The sequence below is a fragment of the Amphimedon queenslandica genome, unplaced genomic scaffold (genome assembly GCF_000090795.2).
Source record: "Amphimedon queenslandica unplaced genomic scaffold, v1.1 AMPQUscaffold_13282, whole genome shotgun sequence".
NCBI lineage: Eukaryota > Metazoa > Porifera > Demospongiae > Haplosclerida > Niphatidae > Amphimedon > Amphimedon queenslandica.
This window is the reverse complement of record NW_003546482.1, coordinates 103,616-110,491: the sequence shown is the minus strand read 5'-3', so window position 1 is coordinate 110,491 and position 6,876 is coordinate 103,616.

Sequence of the window (6,876 nt, the reverse complement as noted above, 5' to 3'; positions counted from 1 at the left end):
CTCTTACTAAAACCTGGCTCAATGCTTCCTTTTGTAATGGAGAAATCCTTCCTTCTCATTTCAATATCTACAGACATGATCACTCATCTCGTGGTGGTGGGGTCCTTCTTGCAGTTCACACCTCATTGTCCTTCTCTCCTTTTCATTCCCCTTCTGACTTAGAAGTTGCTTGTGCTACATTAGCACTTTGGTCTAGTTTCTCTTTTCTTTCTTGTGTTGTTTATAGTCCCCCAAAGGCTGATGCTACGTATCGCTCCAAACTGATTTAATTTTTCGAATCCCTTATCTGTTTGAGACATCAGGTCATTATTTTAGGTGATTTCAATGCCCCTGACATTTGTTACTCTACTCTCAGTGAATCAGCTTTTTCTAATGATCTATGTGATTTTGTAGTTGCAAATGGTTTAGAACAACATGTATCTTTTTCAACCCATTCTAGTGGTAATACTTTAGATTTAGTTCTTAGTTCTACACCAGACATAATCAAAAATTTGTGTTGCCTTTCTTCTCCACTTACCACTGATCATCTTCCAATCACTTTTGATTTTTTCCCTCCTGTTTGCCTTTGTCAGAAAACATCCCAGAAATGGTTACATGCTTTTAAGAAAACTGATTTCAAGGGACTTAACTCCTTTTTACTAGATAATGATTTTAGTCCACAATTTGATTCCTCTGACATTGAATTTCCTGATGGAGGTTATTCTAACTTCTATCTCTCTGTTCACTCCCATGATCAGTTAAAACTAACAGCCTTCCAAAGTGGTTTACTCCTAATATTCGGTACCAGCTCAATCAGATTCATTGACTCAGTAAGCGTTATAAGAATCTTCCATCCCCTCAGCTTTTCCATCGTTTAATCTATGCTGAGTGTCTACTTCAACTTAACATGTGTGATGCCCACGTTGCTTATGAGAAGAGGCTTGTGTATAACTTTGTCTCACATAACAACTCAGGTATTTTTAGATATGTCCGTTCCTTTTCTATTCAGTCCTGTTTACCCTCTATCTTGTCTCTTGACTCCTGTGTGGCTGACACTCCCTCTAGTTAGCTAATTAATTCAATCAATACTTTCACTCTGTTTATAACAATAGTTCCTCTTCTCTAGCTATTCCACCGGAGTCATTACCTGACAGGTCACTTTGTAGTGATAACATTTCTTTACATGATACATTTGAAGCTCTTTGTTTAATTAAGAGCGATAAAGCTATGGGAGGGGATGGCATTCTACCAATTATACTCAAGAAAGCTTCCACAGCTCTTCATGAAACAATCCATTATCTTTCCACCTATGTGTTACGCAGTCATCTAATCCCTTTCAGTGGCGAGATCACTACATTACCCCTATCCTTAAATCTGGGGACAAAACTATCATATCTAATTATTGACCCATTTCTCTGCTTTCCTCTACATCAAAAGTTTTTGAAAAAATAATTTTTGATAAAATCTTTGACTTTTTGCTCAAAGCATCAGTGTCTAGCTGTCAGTTTGGTTTCATTAGAAACCTCTCTTTTGTTAAGAATATCATCTGTTCCATAAAAAATAATCAGCAGTTAGACACTATTCTCCTTGATATTAGTAAAGCTTTTGATACAATATTCTTTTGACTAAACTGCGGCATGCAGGAATTATTGGGTCTGTATGGCAGCTTTTAAAATCTTAGTTATCAGATAGAAGGTAGTGTGTTGCAGTGAAAGGTCATTATTCCAGCTGGTTGCCTGTTACCTCAGGTGTGCCACAAGGTAGCATTCTTGGGCCTCTCCTCTTTATCATACATATCAATGACTTACCATCATTTTGTCTGTTTCTCTTCCACTTTATTATATGCAGATGATACTAAACTATCCAGACCAGTATCTTCCCCCTCAGACTATTCTCAGCTTCAAGGTGTCTTCCAAGCTCTGTTACATTTGAGCTCTGATTCTGGTCTCTCCTTCAATATTACTAAGTCCTTCCTGTTACGTTTCTGTTCCAATTCTCCTCTTGTCACTGTTGACTTTTCCCTTAGTGATGTTACAATTTCTTCAGTGTCTAGTTGTCGTGACCTCAATGTTGTTTTTTCTAGTGATCTTTCATGGTTTGAGCATTATAAGACGATTGCTATAAAAGCATTAAGGTCAACTTTATCTCATAAAAAGAATATTTACTAGTGCCTGCCCTTTTTCTGTGAGGAGACTCTTATACATTTCTCTTGTCTAAATTCATCCTTGGTACCTTCTCCAAAACATATCGTGAAAGGCTAATTTCTCTTCAGTTACTGCCACTCATGTATTTTTATGAGTATTTGGATATTATTTTACTGATTCAATGTCTTCATTGTCCTGACAAGAGTTTTAGTATTAACAATCATATTGTCTTCTCTCACTCAACTTGTTCTGGTTCCTTTGATAAAATCATTATTATAAAAACCTCTACTAATAGATTAAGACACTTCTATTTAATCATGTGGCTTAGTTTTGCAATGCTGTGCATCCTATTGACCTTTCTCTCTCTCTCGATACTATTAAGATCAAATTAAAACAAATATTATGTTCCCATTTTCTCGAACATTTTGATTCATCTAATCCCTGTACCTTCCACTTTTTATGCTCTGTTTTAGCTGTCATTATCGTACTCCTGCTCCTTCCAGGTTTCAAGTTTAATTTCCGTTTGATGTGTTGCACTATCCCACTATGTAGTACCTTACCCCCTTGATTACATGAAGTGTTAATGGTCACTGGGCTACATAGAAGTAAGGTAGTCCCTTGTAAGGAGGCAGTTCCACTTGTGTAGGAGAGTGTCCCTGGCTAGTGCTAGGATCAAGACGTTCTCCCCCTGTGGCTCCTTAATACAGATCAGGAGCCATCTATCTACCCTTTACTTCTAATCATTTTGTGATCAATATGTATGTTTATTCAATGGAAGCCATACAGATCAAAGGTACCGCGCATGGTTTATAGTGGATATTCAATGAATATCATTGTATATCTGGCTGCCCTAGGGCAATATGGATATTGCCCTAGGGCAGCCAGATATTCTAATTTAAATTAATGTAAACTTAAACCAAACTCTCAAAATCATTATAAACTTAAACGAAACTCTCATAAAATCATATATATTTATATTTTATTTTGAAATGTTAAAAGTTATATTTTCTATGGTGCAGTTATTTATTCCTCCTAAAAGTGCTACGTCAGCTGGTTGCTTTCTGTCATTTTCCTTTTTACTTTCTTTATTACACATCAAAATCTTACTGACTTCTTGGTGCTGTTGTACTGATATTCGCTCATATGAGCACAATGCATCTAATGACCTGTGCCCAGTGAATTTTTGTACAATTCTCTCTTGTACATTCTTCTGGAACAGTGTCGTAGCTCCTGTTGCACGTAGGCTGTGGTTTGTTTTTTCAGCAATCCCAGCCTCCAGACACATATCTTTTACCATATTATTTAATGTATTCCTCCCAACAGGAACACTATCATACCAGAATGAATCTGAATCAGATGGTAGATCAGCTTTAGGATGCAAATATAAGATATCTCGTTGGAAGGAAAATTTTGGTAATTTTGATAATTATAAGTCCAGGAGAAACACTAAACATTTGGGCTGTTCACCTGGAAACGCAGGGCAAGGCACTTCTTGTTCTCATATTTGAAGTCCTTTACAGTGCCACTGTTGTTCTTTGAGCCAGATTCAACGTAAGTGATACAGTCGGGATATTTCGATCGAATGAACATAGATGGACCTAGACGTCTTTGTTCATCACCACCTCGCAGACAAAATCTCTTTCCAATGTAGAAAATAACAGCCCGTAGTAGGGATTTAGGTTTATCGGTTCCTAAATCTCCCATTTTCCATAGCTTAGACTCCTTTTCATCAGTGATAACGCTTGTGTGCTGAACTTTATTCCCAATGCCACTTTGATGAAGCCTGTGAAATATGGCATCACAGGCATTGTGAATTGGCCGAAATGCACTATTTTGCCGCTGGAGGCCTGCTAACTGCTGGTTAAGGGTACAGGGTGGATAGGGCTTGCCATTGATCCTGCATGCTTCATTAAAATATCTGAAGGCGGTTGGTCGCTTTCTCCTCTAGCCTTGATCCATTCCTCAAAAATGTAAAGCGACCAACTAGTACTCTTCTTCGTATTGATGGGCACATATCCTTTGGTAAGCTGTTGTATCTCTTCTTCTTTCGTTGCCTGTTTAAACCTTTTGGGATTTGGCTCATCACTATCGGTCATTATCGCTGCCATTTTCACCGTACGCGTATTCAGGCAGTAGTGACGTAATTGCTGATGTAAGTGGTTGCTTGGAAACCTTTGTTGACGCAAGTAGTTTGCTTGGTAACCTTTGATCTGTATGGCTTCTGAATAAACCAGTTATTACACTCTACCGTGGGCTTTATCTGATACATACACTCAAACTATATTCATAATTCCCTCGGGCTACGCCCTCGGGAATTATGAATGTAGTTTTCGTGTCTATATCAGATAAAGCCTCCGGCAGGGTGTAATAACTAATACATGTTTCTTATCTCTGCTTCAGTTATTTCATGTACCATGTTATTGGATTTTATCTATTTTTTATTTTACTTCTATTTTGTTTGTTGGGTGTCAGTAGAAGTTACTGGCAGCCTTTGAAGGTGCCTGTTCTTTGCTCTTTCTCTTTTCTCTGTAATAGTTAACTAATTTTTGTTTTCGCATCTTGTAAAATCATGATTAAATTAAATTAAATTTAAAAAATACCTTTCTTCAGCTGTACAAACCAATAGAGAAATGAAGGGGGCATGGTCTTGAAGCAACTTAAAGAAGGGGCGCGTTTTCTCCCATATCTTGCTTGCTTTTTGCCCAACAAGCTTAAAACTTATAGGATATCTAAAATAGAACATACAGAAGAAATTTATGAAGCCAAGATGGTGTGTTTCTGTGTTTTCAAGCCTTTCTTTGGCACTTTGGTTTGTGGGTGTGGGCTCAAGGCTGTTCTATTAGGCTCTTTTTTAGCCTTGTTTCTTGACTTCTGAAGAATGGAAAGCTACAAATTATTTGCAGGACATTGTGTACAGACATGCTCTAGTATGTAATACCACAATTACAAATTATTTTTATTTATGTTTATAACAAGACTTATAAAATACTTTTCTACATTTTTACTAAAATTTATCATGTACTATAAAGCTTAGTGTTAGAACAGGCACTTCAAGTGTCCCTTTGTCTCATTTAAAAATGAACTAATCATGTACTCCTGTTTTGTTGTGATAATAGCAACTACACTTGCACCTGTCATTGAATGAAACATCTGACCATGGGATGATTTAGTTTTTCATTCCAACTGTGAAATGGTTAAATTGATTAGTTATGAGTATTAGCATTTCAAATATATTTTACTTTACTTTAGATAATGACTCAACTATGATTCAACTGACGACCTTAAACGAAGAGGCAATATCCTCAGCTATTATTCCTTCCGTATTGCACAACTCATGCCTGGGTCATGAATCGACATCAGAAGACTGTTTTGGAGTGGGCGGTGCTTCCTCTTGAGTGGGTGGGGTCAGTTTTTGTGGTAATTCTGCTGCTTCATGTGAATGCATCATGTCGGTATCATCATTAACAACTCTGCCTTTGTATTTGCTATTAGTGCCGTCAGTTTCAGTAGATGGGCCCGACTCAGTAGGTGTATTTGTAACATCCTCAAGTTTTATTCCTTTTGAATGCAAAACTTGTGCCTGGGTTATGAGGAGACTGTTTTGATGTGGGTGGTGCTTCTTTATGAGCGGGTGGAGTTTGCTTTTGTAGTAGTTCTGCTGCTTTATGTCAATCCATCATGTCGCAATCATCACTGACCCTTCAAAACCAAAATTAATTTTGCAATAAAAATAATTTTCTGGTGGTACTAGTTTAGCTATGCATATCTCTCAAGATCTTGTCCTGCGAGACTTCAAACTTGCTAGCAGCCTTTATAGGATGTTCATCCTTAGATAGAAGTATAGTAGTAAATGAAGCAGCATAAAGTAATGCAGCGTCTGTTGTAAAGATACTCACCGCTTTTCTCAACTACTTGGAGTTGGCAAAGGGAAAGAGAGAGTTCTATCATGATAAGCAGGACCTAGTAGGCAGGATATGAAAGAATGAAGACACAGAACTCACTGAGCCGTTGCTAAGCAAAATGTGACCACACCTACCGCTTTTCTTTCTTGAAATGTTAGGCAAAGCAGCTCTCTCGAGTCGCTCACCTTTTCTACTCACTTTTAAAGGATATCAGAAGCCAAAGGTAAGTCTAAAAATTCTTTCTTTTGTTAAGAAATTTTCTGTGTGACTTACCTTGGCCGCTGATCGTTTTGAACAGTTTGGGTGGTGCTACTGGACTTTTCTACCTATATACCATGTTTTTAGCTTTTGACAATATTATATATGTTAGAGAGATGAAAGGAGAACAAAGCTATCTAGAATGTAATAATTCTATGAATAAAAAGAAAATAACAATTATACTACACCGCCTCATGTTATTGACGTACAAATATGTCTATCGGTGCTAAAGGGTTAACAAGTCTACCTTCATATTCGCAATTAGTGCCATCAGTTTTAGTAGACAATGGGGATTAGCTGTATTTGTAATATCCTCAGCTTGTTCCTGGGTTATGATTTAAAGCAGCAGACTGTTTGGAATGGGCAGTGCTTTCTATAGAGTGGGTGGAGTCTGTGTTTTACCACAATTACGCCAAATACACGTTCTGAGTGGTTTTACAGAATCTGACGACAATGCTAGCAAATACAAAGGCGGAGTTGTTATTGATGATAGTGACATGATGGATCCACAAAAAGCAGCAGAATTACTACAAAAAACAGATTCAACCAACTCGAGGAAACACCATCCACTCCAAAAAAGTCTTCTGATGTCA